Source organism: Perca fluviatilis, chromosome 3 (genome assembly GCF_010015445.1).
Source record: "Perca fluviatilis chromosome 3, GENO_Pfluv_1.0, whole genome shotgun sequence".
Taxonomy (NCBI): Eukaryota; Metazoa; Chordata; class Actinopteri; order Perciformes; family Percidae; genus Perca; species Perca fluviatilis.
Window position 1 is genome coordinate 9,648,804 of NC_053114.1, and position 4,774 is coordinate 9,653,577.

A 4,774-nucleotide genomic window follows, 5' to 3' on the forward strand; every position below is an offset into this window, starting at 1 on the left:
AAGGACATGCCAGACGGCATCCCCCAAGTCCCATCCACTATGAGGATACACCAGGTGGTTACTACCTCTCCTGGGCAGATGGTGTAACCGATGTGAGCTGCATGTGCACTGTAGACAAGATTCTACAGTGCACATGCTACTAAGGGGCCTTCAGCTTTGCCACAACAAGCTCACCACCAACAACAGAAGAAATTGAATGGGGTCCAGAAGTGATAGAAAAGTGGTGTGTAATAAAATGGCCGGAGACCTCTACCCAGGCATCATTACTGCCATTGATGAGGTTCAGGTACAAGTAAGATGCATGCACCGTGTAGGAGTGAACCGCTTCTTCTGGCCCACTAGAGAGGACATGATCTGGTACTTATTTGAGCACGTCATTCAGTTCATTCCACCTCCTCAGCCTGTAACCAACCGTCACCATGAGATCCAAAAAGACATTTGGGCAAAGCTTGCGGAGTATAAAGATTAAAATGTGTGTGTGTGTGTGTGTGTGTGTGTGTGTGTGTGTGTGTGTGTGTGTGTGTGTGTGTCAACATAACATGTTTTTTGTTTTTTATGCAATACATTTATGGAATTCTAATTGTTCATTGTTATCATTAGTGTGTGTGTGTGTGTGTGTATATGTTATGAAATTAATGTTAAATGAAATTTCAGTGAATTGTTAAATGAACTGTTAAAGGAAATTTCGATGAATTTTAAAGAAATTGTTAAATCATTTCTAAATGAAAGTTGTTATATTGAATATTCTTATTGAATTAAAATGTTTGGACTATATCAGTTATTAAATTAAAAAAGATGTTTCGACTATCAGTTGTTGGTCATGTTTTAATAAATTAGGTTTCATATTATATTATGTTATATTGGCTGAACATGACCATATTAGTCTCATAACATTAACAATAAAATAATAATAATTTCAAATAGGAATAAATTTTCCTGCATCAAGAAAATCCTGTCAAGTCAGTCCTGTCACGTCACAGTCAGTCCTGTCACGTCACGGTCAGTCCTGTCACACATCACATTATGATATAAAAATTGACTATTTAAGAAATTATTCATGAATTAATCTCTTTAAATGTGTACACAAAGGCGGGGGTATATATCCACTATTGCATATTTGTAAAAATCTGGGATGTAAAGGAAGATTTTTTTACAATCTTATGAGTAGCTAGCGGTTATTCTGTGCTTACCATCTATACAATTAACCAAAAAGTCACTTGTATTTATTATAGGAGTTACAAAATCATGCCAGATACAATCAGGGACATGTGATCAATAAGAAAATGCTATTTCTATCAAAGAAAGTCATTAGGAAACCTTTCTGACATTTAGAGATTTGTCCGTGACAGGGCCTGACATTATAGGGGGTGAAATGCTGTTTAAATGTTTTTTATTCAGGCATAAAAACATGCTGAGATGGCACGATATGTGTTTCTCATAGTTTAACATGTCCTTCATATGGCTTAATGTTCAGATTTTAAAAAAAAACTTTTTTTCATCAAAGATTTTTAGAAGTGGAAATGTACCTTTCTGGTAGAATGTCCCCCTTAGCTCTCAGCCAACTACAGGTGTACGATCTCCCGCGGCTCACTCTCATAGGAAAATGACCTGTAGAAGGTTCACAACATCTGAACTCAAGTTTACTTCACTGACAGGCGGAAATCTCAGTGTTTAACTCAACATCTCTAATCTGTATCTGAACAGTGATACTCTTTAACATTTGACATTAACATTTAACATTAATCTGAAGGATTAACACAGTCCGTTACAATATATAGAGAGTGGTAGTCAACGTTATGGGGATGCGTTCGGTTTAAGTAGTTAAATTACACTTATCTGTGAAGTATTTCTAAAATGTGTAACCTTAACGTTATGTTGGAAAAACAAAGATGTTGCCTAGTCAAAGAGTAACGTTATAGCTCCTAGGTAACGTTACATCACAAGTCGTATAGCTTCTAGAGTTGCATCCACACTTTCAAACCACTCGCGTTAGCCTAAACAATTACTTAAACTTCTGTTCGCTAAAAAAGGTTATCTTTCTTACCTGCTACAATCCCAGAAATGCCAGATTATGACCTGTCTCTCTTAGTTACCTGTTATAGTTACGCTGTTATAGTTCTAGACTGCCGGGGGACTTCCTTCCTTTGACACACTGAGCTGCTCTCTCCTCTCCCTTTCTATTACTGTTACTATTACTATTACTATTTGTGTGCAGCCCGTCCCAGAAATGCTTGTTACTAATCCTAGCTTCTGGGGAGTTTACTCCCGGAGTCCTTATGCTTTTTCCCCAGCGCGTGATTTCCTTGGAGAACGTTGGCACCAAGATCCTGGTTGCAGCTGTGGGGGGGGTCCTGCTGCACTCCCTGCTGAGCTCAGCGATGCCCTGCAATGTCATGCTGCGTCCTGCTGAACCCTGCAGCTTCCCGCTACATCCAGTCACTGTTCCATTATTAATGTGACTACTATCGCCACTGTTCATCACACCCCCAACCGGCTCGTCAGACACCGCCTACCAAGAGCCTGGGTCTGTCCGAGGTTTCTTCCCAAGAGGGAGTTTTTCCTCGCCACTGTCGCACTGCTTGCTCTTGAGGGAATTACTGGAATTGTTGGAATTGTTGGGGCTTTGTAAATTATAGAGTGTGGTCTAGACCTACTCTATCTGTAAAGTGTCTCGAGATAACTTATGTTATGATTTGATACTATAAATAAAATTGAATTGAATTGAATAGATTATGTTGAAGGGGGCGGTCTTGACTGCGAGGAGGTGAAAGGCTCAGGCTGTGGTTCCATCTTTTTACAGTCGAAAACTGTGCAACTTTTTGCCCTCAAATTGATGACGTGCATGGTCAAGTGCTTTAATAAATTGGTTGCAAGACTCCTAGCACGTACGTTTCACTTTGCTTCATCGGCATCCACCTTTACAAAGTGTAGCCACACTTTAGACTTCTTTGGCATTGTAAAACTATTCGATAGAACACGAGGAAAAAACAACTACACCTGTGCGACTGCGAGTATCTTCAGAAAACCTCCATGTGGTGGTGGGGTCTCTTTCACATGACGTGTTTTAGGTTACGTTAGACAGCCATGCAAGTATGCTACATGATTATTGGTTTACAGATGCTTTTGGAACCGAAATTTGACACTGAAAGATAAATCATTTTTTGATACTCATAGGATCTGAGTATTTCGGTCGGTGCCATAAAAGTATCGACGTTCGGTGCCCCGCCCTATGGTGCTTTTTACTTTAAAATATTGTACGTTTTGCTTTAGGTAATATAATAATTTGACAGCTTTAGTTACAAGTCCGTTTACAAATTAAGATGTTTTAATACAAAACATATGAGTTTTTAAAGTAAGAAGTTTACTATAAATTGAACTGCCCACCATTTTCTACACACACAGCTCAAGCGATAAGTTGATCAGTTGTTTTACCGAATATAACTATTTTGATCATTTAAGTCATTTTTCATGTAAAAACATTTCATGGTTCCAGCTTCACAAATGTGAAGATTTGCCATTTTTTTCTTTTCATGATTTTAATAATTGTAATGTATTAGTAATAAAGTTGAGGTTTGGAGGACTGTTGGTTGGAAAAAACAAACATTATGAAGGTGTCACTTTAGGCTTTAGGTAATTGTGACGTCATTTCTCACCATTATTTTTTACAAACCAAAAAAATCAATCAATTAATGGAAAAAAGAATCTGCAGATGAATCCATAATGAAAATAATCATTAGTAAATAGTTCAAAATGAGCTCCAGAGTAAAATCCTGCTTTTACATTAATGCGTGAGTAATAATAGTCTAGTGATAGAATATACAATAGTAAATAAACTTAAATTTATAAAGCACTTTTCAAAACCAGTGTTGTACAGTGGAACATTAGTATAACATGGGGACATTTTTATACTTTGTAAGATTTAAAAGTTAAGTTGAGTTAATTTACTAAAACTGTATTTAAAGTGTTTATACAGTTAACTATTTACATATTTGTGTTTAAACAGTCAGTACTTATGCACATTCATTTTTAATTATTTACATCAGCAGTTAAGAATCTACCTCTGTAGTTTTCCTCACATTTGCCTGAGTCTAAGTTCTGCTAGCGTCTGATTGGTTAGTTCAGCTACATGTGATTAAGTAAAACAAGGAAGTGTTGTTGTTGCGGAGCTGATAAAGTGTGAAGAACTTTTATATATGTCAATGGTGAAGAACAGTGAAGTGCTGCTTAACAAAGTTATCCGTCTCCATCCAGCTGTCCCTTCTTATTTAGAGTGATACAACCGCCACATATCGAACCCTCACGTAACACTTTAATAATTTTAACTACACTTTCTTGATAACACATAGGCCTACTGTTACTGAAGTAACATTCAAAATGCAGGACTTTTACTGTAACAGTGTTTTACAGTGTGGTATTACTTTACTGGAGTAAAGGATCCTCCACCAGCACCAACAATTCTAGGTTGAAGTCAAATTTTGATTACCACCTTCATGTGTGCTTATCAGTAGGTTAATAATTGTGTGTGTGTGTGTGCGTGTGTCTGTGTGCGTGCGTGCGTGCATACCTTGGAGGTTAGGCCAAAGACTCTACTTTTCTCAACCTTATGGAGGATTTGTGAGACGTTGCTAACCATCATGGACAGCAGCCTCCTCTTCTCTTCTCCGTCACCGTCTCCAGAGAGTCTAGCTCAACTCGTTTTGTAGTCGGTTTAGATTGGAGGAAATTATGCTTTTATTCTGAAGGTTTGGAGACGGAAGTCGTATTGTTTTTGCTG